Consider the following 12,678-nt stretch of genomic DNA (forward strand, 5'->3'; position numbering starts at 1 on the left):
CAAGGCCTCATGGACAGCATGATGGTGGTGGCCAAACCCTTCCACCGGGTGAGATGAACCATGGTGAGGGTGAGAATCCAGGGTCCTACGTCGGCCAAATCATCTTCCTTCACGGTTGTCTGGGGTGTTGGAGACTGACTACCACAAACTAACGACACGGCTGTCAGTGGTGGATGTCAGCTGCAACAGAAACGGATTCAGCTATTTACTGCCAACATGGGTTAAAAGTAAAGGCCGGGGCAGGGAGGTCTGCACGGCTGCTGAGGCAAACCACAGACCCAGCTCTGAATGCCCACTGGCTGAAGCAGAGAGGAAGCTATGGCCCTTTTAGCTGTCCCTGTGTCCAACAGATCCAGGTGAGCCAGCTACTTAGGAGAAGGTCATGTTGTCCTGATACCCAGAAAAGCCAGCCTCGTAAAGGGAACAAATAGTGTCATGGATTTTAGACCCAATTCTGCCCCTTTATGAAGGCAAAGTAAAGTAAATGGCACGGGGAAGTTGAATGCAAAAAGAAAAAAAAATTAAAGAACCAAACGGTGACCGCTTCCTCCAACAGCGTCCCCTGCAGCTGTCACCTCCGTGGCGGCCACTTCCTCACCAGTGACCGCCGGCCAGGAAGCGCCGTCATGCACGTCACACAGCGACAGCCAGGAACCGCGTGCCGAGCACGTTTGTGTAAAAGCAGGAATCGAGCAAAATGCTGCAGAGTTTGACCTTACAAGTTTAAATACTCCATGAAAAGAATCCCTGAGCACCCGACAAAATCAATTCGCATCTTACTTCTTCAAAACAATCAAACAAATTTAATAAGGGCGCATTTGTCACCAAATAAAAGGAGGACAAATCATGTTCCTCAAAAGCAAGGATTTCAACAGGTATCAAACACCAGTGGGTGATGAGCTAACAAAGCGAATATTCCAAGAAATTAGAAAATAAAAAATGACTAAGATAATAGATGGATCAAAACAGCTGTTAAGTTGTTGCTTTTTAAAGTGATGGAGACTGTACGGAGGGCAATCTGGCTATTTCCAATGCAGGGTGTGCACAGCCCACATTTTCAGAAGCAACAACATGCTCACTGGGCAGTACAAGTGAAAAAGGAGTAAAGAAAAAGGAAAAGAGGAACAAGAGAAAATTAGAATCACACAAGAACAAAAATGATTTTGACTGCATGTACAAGAATTTATGTGAGTGTGTGAGGCCAGGGACACGGGGATGGTGAGGCCCAACCTCACCTCCTGCTCAAGGGAAAGCAGGGGCCTGAGGGGAGCGGCGCTGCCGGGGGACCACAACGTGTTCAGCTCCCCTAACCCAAATTCCACCTACAAGCGTCTAGGCAGCTGTTGAGCTACAAATTGTTGTCGCATTTCAGTCTGGACCGTTTTACTCACTTCCACCAAGAGTAGCAGGAGAGAATGTGGCTCTGCTCCTGCACCAAAGCATTGTTTAAAAAATTAATGACTGTGGAATAGTAAAAGAAACAATGGAGTAAAAGTGACTGGAGGAGAATGTGCTTGACCCTAGCTCACTGGCCGCGTTATCTCAATGACGTTCAGATGCTGGCTGAGCCCTTATGGTACCACAATAGACAGACCCACAAGGAGGCAGGTTTAATGCGCTGAACCACTGTGGGCTAAGTACACATCCGGCTACTCCGCCAAGTCCCAAGGGCAGACTTCTAAAGGCAAAAACAAGCTGGCATTCTCTGGTGGGGCTGCAGACTCAGAGACAAGCATATGTTGAGCAAAAATGTCACCAGTGCCTCCTATGACAAAAGAAGTGGCACCGGCGTGGGGGCTGGGGCAGGGCTCCAGGCTTCCACTGCTCACTCACCACTCTGTCCAGGGGGAGAAGGTGGTCCCTGCTTAGGTTTCGCTGATGCACCTACCTTGACTAATGTCTGGGGCCTCAGCAGGAGTTGACAGGTGAGGTGAACAGAGCCAGACTCTGTGTAGCACGGTGCTGGGAGCTATGCCCTCAGCAGTGCCCAGGCTCCTAAACATGTCAACTCATCTCCAAGAAGCAGATGGGGAGTGCGGGCATGTAGATCACAGGGCCCTGTGAGGACAAGTACAGATCATGGCCACGACATGCCTCTCCTCTTCCTTAAGCCATAGAGCTATTTCCGGGGAGGAACAGAAAATTCATCCAGAGCCTGCTAGGTGGGCTCTCACAGGTGGGACTAGTGTCCCCTGTGTTTCTCACTCACAGGGCTGGTCTAGACATTCTTTTTATTAATTCTCTAGCATCTTCTCCTCCAACTTACCAACAACCAGAAAGTAGGATCTGATCTTAGGTAAGTTCAAGAGTCACAGAGCACCACCTCCAAAGCGGGCCCAGTAGCACATGCCAGGTCTTCTGACCGCCACCTGTGGGACCACCATGAGCCCTCTCCAGACTCAAGGACCGAGGCCGTAGGCCGGGGGGACACAGCTTCCCTCACTCACCCCAGCAAAGGGGGACCACGTCTCGGTAAAGGCATCTCACCCTCTTCAGCCCGAGGGACAACACGATAGATATATGGGGAAACAGAGCAGAAGGTGGGGGGTAGGCAGCCCAGAAGAGCTCATCTGTACTTCCGAGGCAAAGTGGGGCCATTGACTTAATCACAGGGACAAAGTGGGAATGAACATTTCCCTGCTCTGTCCCATACACCGTGATACGCCTTTCCCTGCATAAGGAGTTCATTAGGAAGTCCCTGGCGGTGTTTCTGATGTCCTAACTTGGCATGGTGGCTGTCGGGCAGGAAGAGACGGCCTGAGCTGAAAAGGTGCTGGGCCTGGGAGGCAGGTGACAGCGGCTCCAGCCGCAGCTCAACCAGCGCCTCGTTCTGCCTCTCGGGGCTCAGCATCTCATCTATAAGCAAAGGGATGAGACTGTCCCAGGACAGGCTGCCCAACAGAAATGAAATGAGAGCCATGTAAAGAAAGTTTCCCAGTTGCCACGTTTAAAATTTGAAACAAAGAAACAAACCAACAAACAAAAAACAAATACTAGAATGTGATTTTAAGAACAGATCTTACTTAATCTACTGTATGTAAAATACTATTATTTTGACATGTAATCAATATAGGAAGTAAAGAGATAGTTTATGTACTTTTAGTAGACAAGCCTCAGCGTCTGATGTGCATTTGACCTACAGCACATCTCAGCTGAGTCCAGCCTCCTCCCCAGTGCTCCTAGCATCAGTGGCTTTGGCTACTTTATTGGACAGCAACTCCAGGGGTCCCACCATGTTCCTGGCTGTAAAGCGGGAGTAAGTGTCCACACTAACCCTAAAAGGATCTCTCTGAAATAAAGGCGGATTCACTTTGAAATGTCTGGAAACCGGCGGGCTGCACCTCCCTCCCCCCTTGGCTACAAGATTGACTTCTTCCTTGCTGATCCCTTTCTGGATGTAGGGAAGCAATCCAGCACACAGCCAAGGTGGACTGGCTTCCAGGTAAACTTACCTGCTGTCTGTGTCCAGCCCCATGAAGTCCTCCTTCTCAAACGGGATGCAGGGGAGGGGGATCTTGTCCCCAGAATTCTTGGGGCCACCATCCAGCCACTTGGACTTGAGCAAGATGAAGAGTGACTCAGTGAAGTCCTCGATCCTCTTCTCCACCACCCTGCAGTACTCTTAGATTGAAGGCAACGTCGGTGCGCGTCTGCTCGGCTACCTCCGCATGCTGCACAAAGACAAAAAGCTGAGAGTCATTAAGCGATGTGCCATACAGCTCCTCTGCATGTGGAGCTTCTCGAAGGCCTTGGCAGAGAGACATTCGGTAATGGTGACAAGGCCCACGACCTTGGGGTGTTTCTGGAAGACGCTCCACCGATTCTCGGGCACATAGCGGTGCCTGTAGTGGATACAGAGTGTCCACTGGGAGCCACAAGGGCTGATATGGCTAACCGAGGTGAGTAGCTGATAGATGCAAAAGAAATTCTCCTCTGAGATGATCTCTATGGATTGGACCACAACGGGACGAGTCTGATGGTCCTCAGCACACTGCACGTAGTCAGGGATGCTCATGTTGCAGGCCCTGCCGAGAGGGGAGAGGAGATCGAGGTACATTCTCTGCTGTGTGCTACGGGCCCATCTGGGTTGCGGTGACCTGGTGTGTACCAGCCAGAAGACAAGGGAAGCCAAAGCAAATCCAAGGGTACAGTTTGTACTCAGAGTCTGCATATGGCTACTGTAGCTCGATCACATTACCCAGCTTTTGGTCTAGGCTTCCTGCCTCTGCAGAGAAAGGTCATTTCTTATTTTCTATTTCCAAGCACCTAGCAAGGCCCTGATGCAAAGTCACTGCTCAAAAATGCTGAATAAAGAAATGAACAAAGGAAATGGTTCCCCAACCCCCTTCAGCAGAATATAAAGAAAAGGACCACAGTAGGATCAAAAGATCTGGATTCCTATTCAATTTATTTGAACTCCTAAGCTTCATAATAATGGATAAGAAAACTTGCCTTGGGGTAGAGGGTACTGTTCATTGGTAGAGCATATGCTTAGCATGTACGAGGTCCTGGGTTCAAACCCCAGTACCTCATTTTAAAAATGAAATAAGTAAATACACCTAATTACCCAGCTGAAAAAGTATTTTTTAATTCAAAAGTCAAAAAACACCTTGCAATTGACACAACATTGTAAACTTGACTATACTTCAATTAAAAAAAAAAGCCTTGCCTTACAAGAATATATCTGGATTACGGATGTTTAAAAATGTAAAATGCATAGGGTACCACCTGCATAAAAGGAGGTGACTGTACACATGTTCTATCCCTCCTTTATGAGTTATACTTCCTTTGGGGGGGTTATAACCTCTCAGAGCTAATTTTCTCAGATTAAAAAATATAAACATTACCTGATTCTCAGTACTGCTGAAGAATCAGATAACTCTATGAAAGCATCTGACCCACAGAGTTTACTCAATAAATGTTTGTTGAATGAATGAATAAACAAGCAAAGTGAATGCTGCTCCCTGCCACAAACCATCATAATGGTACTGCCTGGAAATCCCAAGCCCACGTTCACCCGACTCTGCATTAACAATGTGGGTGACCTGGGTAGGCCTGTGTGCTTCTCGAAGCCCCAGTTTAATCGTGAATAGAAATAAGGGCAATAACACAAACCTCAAATTGTTAGTGAGTCAGTAATGAATTGTACCCCAACACTGCAAGATGGAACCATTAAGAAAACTGGGCAAAGGGCCCATAGGCCCTCTCCATATAATCTCTTACTACCACATGGGAATCTACATTACATCTCAAAATTAAAAGTCTAATATTTTAAAGAGGTTATCGAGGTTAGGTGAGCTCACTGTCTCAAATAAGGAACACACAGTACAAATAGGACAATGCCCAGCCCATGAGATACACTCAGTTAACATTCCCACTGAGCCCACTAGTCCCTCCAACTTCAGAGCAAGAGGATGGGTCCTCGTGGCAACAGGCCACAGCACCTGAAGCTAACAAAGCTAATGGTGTCCACTTAAAAGAGCCCCTGTCACCACCCTTGTTCTAATTTTCTATTTGTAATTTTTTTCTTTTCATTAAATTGGAACTCCAAATTGCATAGAATTCTTACCAGATATCATGATGGCAGCCCTTCAAAACCTGACCACAGAGATCATGATGGCAGCCCTTCTTGGTGAAACAATAAAATGAAAAGCCATTTCCACAAGACCTCTGTGTAAATCTACTAGGGAACTTCATCCTGGACTGAGGAAGAGGACTGGGGAGTAGGGGGTAAACTGGGACACGGAGAAATATGGGCCACCTGTCCCACAATGGACTTTAGACTCACCCTCACCCTCCAGGAACGTCTAAATACACACAGACAGAGTGCTATGGACAAGAATTTTTTTTAAACAAATCCCTGAATCCCTAGCAGATCTTGTTTCTACCGAGACACAAATGTCTTATTTGTATAATGTTTCACAGAAGCCTTAAAATATTATCTCCCCAACTTGACACATCAAGAAACTGAGGTAGAGAAGTTTATCACATTCTACAAGATTAGAGAGAGGCCACGTCAGACACCGTATTTAAATCCAAGTCCCTGCTCCGTTGCTCACACTAGAAAGTGTCACATACTGCCTCTTTCCTGCCCTCTCCCTGCAATAAATCTCTGAAGAGTCTTTTCTGTGTCACCTGCAATCAAAATCACATCAATTTTTCACAAAGAGCTATGTCACTCCTTGGAGGACATACCAAAATCTAAAGGGTTGGGTTGAGAGGAGATATTTGCATTTTCTGTTTCTCAAAGGAAACATGGCTTTAAAAGAAACTGAAAAGTATTTATCTAGTCTAAGCGCTCATTGTGCACAGAAAGAAACGGAGGCTCAGAGGAGAAGAGGAAAGGGCGTTATTAACAAATATTGCCTCAGTGCAGCACCAAGCCAGCCCTGGGCACTTCTGGGGGAGGATCTGGAAGGCCCAGGAGAATGAGTGTTAGAAAATAGAAAGAGAAGAAGAATATAAGGCCCCGTCTCTACACCACCATACCATGAATTTCCACCAAATTACCCAGTATGTGTGCAGCCAATATTAAGGTTGTCTAAACAGGTTATTGAAACCTGGAATTCTCAACCATAGTGGAAATTCCAGCATTTACTGTGCTTTTTTCCCAGTTCAATCATCAATTCAGTGGGCATTCTGTACCAGGGACTACACGAGACCTGGAGTTCTCCCAAATAAAGATCTCTATTACCACGTGTGCAAACCACATAAAGGCCACCAGAAGAAAAGCGCCCACAGATAAGATGGAATTACTGAAACTGAAAGCAGCCAAAGAGCATATATTACTAGGAAAAATGGTGCTCCTATAAATGGACTCATGGACATAGAAAGCAAACTGTATTTAGCAGGCAGGAAAGGAGGGATTAACAGATACAAATTAGTAAATATAAAATAAATGACAAGGACCTGCTATATAACACAGGGAACTATATTCAATTTCTTGTAATGAGTTATACTAAAAACAATCTAAAACATATGTATATACATATGCATATGTTTATAACTGAATCTCTGCTGTACACCTGAAACTAACATTGTAAATTGACTACACTTAAATAAAAAATAATTTAAAAAATAAGTAAAAATAAAAGCAACGCCATTAAGAAAAAATAAAAGAACACTCTAATCCCCTTAGCTGTAGGTGGTGGAGAATTCTGGTTGCAAACACCAAGTCCACTGGATCCCTCCAGCAATGGCTGTCACTCTTTCTGACCATCAGAGAGTCACTTGCTTCACTGAGGTTTCTTTTCTCTTCTGTGAAAGGCTACAGCTGCAACTAACGATGTATAGAATCTCATCATTCACAAGCCCAACAAGTAGTGAGGACTTCCCATGGGCCAGGCTCTGGACAGAGGAAAATATAGGGTCCGAAATATATTCATGGTTAGAAGAAGTTTGTGCCATAAAGACGTTAATTCTTCCTGTTTTGATAGACAGATTCATTGCAATTCTGATTAGAATTCCTACCAGATTTTTCTTGGAATGTAATAAGTGAATTTATGGTCAAGATTAGCCAAGAAATTTCTTTAGAACCACCACTGGGGAGGGGTGGATAGGTCATTAATTTCCACTGCTCTTTCTGAAGTGATAAAAACGTTCTGGAATAATAATGGTTGCACAACTGTGAATATGCTAAAAGCTGCTGAATTTTACCATTTAAATGGATGGAATTCATGGTGTGTGAACTATATCACAATAACGCTGTTATATGAAAAAATATTTCTTGACAAATATTTTTCTTTTTATACCCCTAGTCTGTCCCACAATTTAAGAAAAACAAAAAACCAATACAAACCAAACTGTGCCAGGAGTTCTTTAGGACTGCAATATCCCTGGGTCTCCAAGGCCTCTGGTGATGCTGTTCCTGTTAACACACACTAGCTGGGCTGGGCTAGTTAGGGACTGTAACTGTCTTTTTAAAATCGACGGTCACACGTTTCACCCTTGGAGAGGGAAGGAAGGAGGATATCACAGCTTCATGCCTTCAGCTCATTTTTAACAGAACCAAGCCCTGCTTTCACCACTGTTAATCCCTCTCACTATAAAAACACGTGACATCAACAAGCACCGCCATCATAACACCTGAAAGTGTTCAAGGTACTTACCTGCGGCAGAAACACTGAGGGAGGAGACAGAAGCTTGCTCAGCACTGATGCTCCCTTTTCCCGACTCCACCAGGTGAAGCTGGGCGCTACAGCCAGAGGCTCTCAGCCCGGGGAGCAGCACACACGCCACTGAGCTGGTCCTGAGGGAGGGTGAAAGGGAAAGGAGGGCAGCCCTAGGGGGGAGGGAAAGGGGGGGTGCGGGCTGCAGCCCCGCTCGGAGGCCAGCCCCAGCACCAGCATAAGCCGCCCGCTCCAGTCCAGGTCCGCAGACCACGCCCGCCCGGGAAACAGCCCGCCCATTGGTGGGGACGGGCAGGCGGCCGAGGAGAGGAAGCCCGGGAGGAGAGGACTCGCGGGCGGGAGAGGGGAAGGGGACGCCAGCCGTGGACTGAGGGGATCCCGGCTGCGTGAGAGGTGGCAGGCACACACCTGGACCTGGACAGCTGTGGCCGAGGCGCCGGGGCAGGTGGTGCTGTCAGAAGGGTCTGGCCAGAGAAATTCAGCTGAACACGGGCTGACTGGCGCCCTTGGGGGCTGTGAAAGGCGGATCACCCTCCCGAAGCCGCCTGAACCCTTTCCCGGGAGCCCCCCACCTTGCACTTCCACAGCCAGAAGCCCCGGCCCCAGGCAGGAACCAAAGGCCTAACGGGCGACAGAGTTGAGAAGCATTTGGGGCCAATCCCCGGCTCGGACATGGAGCTTCGAACCAGCAGACCACCAGGCACCGACAGCGCATGCGCAGGAGGGACATGGATCCTCTCTGGATTCTGCGAGAGAAGGTGGGACAGCGAGGGAGGGAGAAGATGGGAGCGGGTGGAGAAGAGGGGAAAAGTGGAGGGATACAGATGGACAGGAAGAGCAGAGAAGGGATGGGTCTGGATAGGGGAGTGTCGTAGCGGAGTTGGAGAGAAAAAGCTTTACCTCTAGGGCACCCTGAGATGGCAGACCTACCTCTGTACCCTTCTGTAACCGTTCAAGTCCCGCAGCTCATGTTTTACCTCCCTGATCCAGCCCTCCATCAGATGCATCTGCAGAAACACTACGGGGATCACACCCGTTGCCCCCATGCGGAGCTGGGTTTTCTGTTGCTCTGAGAACCAAGCACCCGCAGGTGTTGTCGCTCAGAACTTCCTTGGGAAGAGCACATATTCCCCTTTTACACGCTGGGAAACAGGCAGGAAGGATCACTGCCTTAGCTCCACTGTCCCAGGTGTTGGGCTGGGGGGAGTGGTGTGGTACAAGAACAGAGCCCCAGACAGAGCAGACTGCCTGAGTGTTGGTGCATAGTCCCCATCCCTCCTGGGTAAACCATACCCACCCTAGTGGAAACATCAAGGGCTCACAGTAGTTCCCTGGGTGTGGGAGAGCTGTCCTCATGTGAAGGAAACGTCCAGCTGGGCTAACAAGCTAAGTCACAAATCTAAGTGTGATAAGTGTCGGTTTACTGATCTAAGTTCTGCTGGGCTATCTCGTAAATCTGAAGTTTAGTGTCAGTTTATTGGCCTAACAACCTAACTCGTAATTCCAAGCTCAACAAGTGTCAGTAACGTGATCTATTACAAATTGATAAGCTCCAGTGTACTGATTCCTTGCTTTTTGTTCTTTAAGTCTTATTGGCTAATATCCCCTTACTTGTATTGAAGTATTTAAAACCTCATGTGCACGTCTTGGAGGTGCTCAGAACTTCGGAGCAGAAGCCCCTCTGAGCCCGCCGGCATAATAATTCTGAGTACTCCAGCACTCCGATTGGTGCTTGTTTCTTGGCTGGCCTGTTTCCATAACACTCAGCTCCAGTACCCAGCTTTCTAGGTAGATAGGAGTGTTACCAAGTCCAAATTCATTCTCCTCAGTGCAGGACAGGCCAATAAGTTTGGAAACCAGATGTTGGGGCTTGGAATAGCAAGTTTCTGTAGACCTAGTTGGCAAACTAATGTTCTGGAAAACCATCTCCCCAAGTCACAATTCAGGCTCCTTTCCTACGCGCTTGGTTGTTGCAAACTTCTTAGTGTAGGAATTCCTTCTTGTTAGAATCCTTTGTTCTTACAGCTATCTGCGTGGGTCAGATCCCTGTAAATCTCCAACAAAACAAACGTTATTTTCTATTCTGCAATTTGCTATCTTTTAATGAATGAAAAAGTGTTAAATATCCTTAAAGGTCAGAGCTTCAGAATAAGCTCTCCTGTGTATTTCAGGCTCTAGGCAACAATTTTTTATAAGCAAGATGAAGCCTAGGAGACAGAACATAGGGTTAAATTCAAAGGAACAGATCTAATATGGAGTCAGATTTGTTCTGTTCTATTACCCGGGCAGAAGCCACTTGAGGAATTAAATCTCTTTAAGTTAAAAATAACTAAAATTTTAAAGGAATTTACATACATAGGTGGGAATGTGCAAAGCATATCTGGAAAAGCACCCAAAAGATAGTAAACAGTGGCATCTCCAGACAGGGCTGAAAGAACAGAGGATGAGGGAAAACTTCTTTCACTTGTGTATTTTTGTGCTCTGTTTGAGTTTTTTTTTAACCATTTGCTTGCATTTCTTTTTCAGTTAAAATAATGTGTAATGGAGCAAAGGAGTAACTAGCTTAGCAAATACAGCAGCCATGGAATCACTAAGTCATCACTTTTGATTTAAGCCAGAAAGCATTTATTGACTCTCTCCAATGTGCTCAGTCCTGTTTTAAGACTTCTTTTATATTATTATTATTATTATAATACTATTATTATTTCTAGTACTATTACTATTACTATTATTACTATTATTTTATGAAATAATAACATGGTATACCTCACCCCTGCCCATGGCTGGTGGAAAACCAACTGAGTTTTTCTTGAGTTGTTTTCCAAGGAGTAGAGATGAGTTTATAAACAGAACACATCTTCAGGGCAAAACAGGCAGTGTGCATTACCAGCAGGCCAGACAGCAATGAAGGGTTTTCAATAGAGGCGCCCAGAAGCTGAGAGAGAAAGCCTCCAGGACACTACAAAAAGCTGCCCAAACTGCCATCTCCATGGTACTACTGAAATAGGAAAGAACAAATCTGACTCCATATTTGATCTGTTTCTTTGACTTTAATAAAGCCAAGTTAATATGCTCCGGTCTTTTCATTGGTTATGATGTCACAGAGGAAACGGACAGGTCAACAAGGAACCACTCTGCCGTGATCACGGAGCCGGGGAAAGGGACGGGCTGCAAGATGTATGAAGCACCCGCAACTGTGCCCGTGCTTCTAGGCAGGTATCCAAAATCGCCTCGACAAGGTGTCAACCATTTGTGCCCATGTCCTCATCAACAGACATGTATTAAAGACAAATGGAAACATATAAAAGGCCAATACCCTTGCTGGGTACACCGTCCAAAGAACAAAGTCTCAGTTTGACAACTGGCCATCTCGGTTCCATGGGATTCATTCTTGGAGAACCTTAAAAACCACTCTTCTGTCCTCAAGAATTGCTGCATATTTGTCCTATCTTTGGCTCAGGGATGCAGCACGTTCAAGTGAACTTTAATGTCTGCACAGGTTTGACTGTCTTTCTCCAGGTTCATTTGTCCATTCCAATGAGGCCTGAGCTAAGTCCATCCTCTGTAAGATCTATTCCCTCCAGTGACAGCTCATTGAGCCTGCAATTAAAAGCCAAGTGAACAAGACTGTCCTCAGCTAAAAATTTCACCCACCCTTCACTGTTTTCTTAATCTCCTCTCCTGGCTAAGTGCAACAGACTAACACCTCCCTCCACCAAGATTACCAACTATGTCATTTTGTCTCCCCAAAGAGAAAGTAAGGTCCATAATAGAGGAGACAACTACATAGTCACCTCTGAATTCGTAGCATATAGAAATGTTAATAAATAGAACTATGATCATGGCTTCTTTCCTTTAAAACCTTTCTGGTTATTTGAATGAGACCTTGGAAGGGAGGTGTTTGCTGTCCAGTATCTTGATCCACAAGACTCTGGAGGCCTTTTTCAGAATGGCTGTTCACTGATTCATTCAAAACACAACTTATCAATCAAGGAGTAGCTGTGCTTTCTGCCAGGTGTTTGTGGTCACTCTAATGCCAGAACAACTTTAAACTATATCCTTACTTTGGATTTGTTATTTTTCCCCTCTTCCAACAAAATTGACTTTCCTTAATTTCTTGCCTTGAGGAATTTTTTTTTTTCCTATTTCACCCTTTAGTAAACCAAGATCCTCAGGATGGGCTTGGCCCATAATATGATCCCCCATCCAACTCCTAGTGTCAGAGGCCTGGGGCTCACATCCTGCCCTCCTGTCAAGGCAACTGAAAATCAGTTCAGGATCGAACCAGCACCCCAGGGATTCTAAGGCTCGCATATCTCCCAGAAACCCTGCTTTCTCATTTGTCTTGGCTTCTGAGAATTTCCCCTCACTTTCTTGACAATGAGTTGTGCAGCTTGAAAGATGAGGAAGGAAGGTTTTATTTCTTAATCAGCATTTTAAGGAACTTGTGTAATGAAAGTTTTCACGAGTTTCTAGAACCCTCCATTGCCGAGATAGAAAACACACTAGACATTTTCTAAATTTAGCTCCCATGTGCATTTATTCTTTG

General features: G+C 46.0%; 1 long non-coding RNA gene across 1 annotated transcript; it reads right to left on the reverse strand.

The window, feature by feature from the left end:
* Window positions 1-7,797: 7,797 nt before the first annotated feature.
* Window positions 7,798-8,807, reverse strand: LOC140695099 (uncharacterized). The gene is made up of 3 exons (XR_012070788.1): window positions 8,702-8,807; window positions 8,109-8,281; window positions 7,798-7,946 (listed from the first exon to the last, which is right to left on the reverse strand). It is a non-coding gene; the product is annotated as an uncharacterized lncRNA (long non-coding RNA).
* Between the last annotated feature and the right edge of the window lie 3,871 nt (window positions 8,808-12,678).

The sequence above is a fragment of the Vicugna pacos genome, unplaced genomic scaffold, assembly GCF_048564905.1.
Source record: "Vicugna pacos unplaced genomic scaffold, VicPac4 scaffold_137, whole genome shotgun sequence".
In the NCBI taxonomy this organism is placed as follows: domain Eukaryota; kingdom Metazoa; phylum Chordata; class Mammalia; order Artiodactyla; family Camelidae; genus Vicugna; species Vicugna pacos.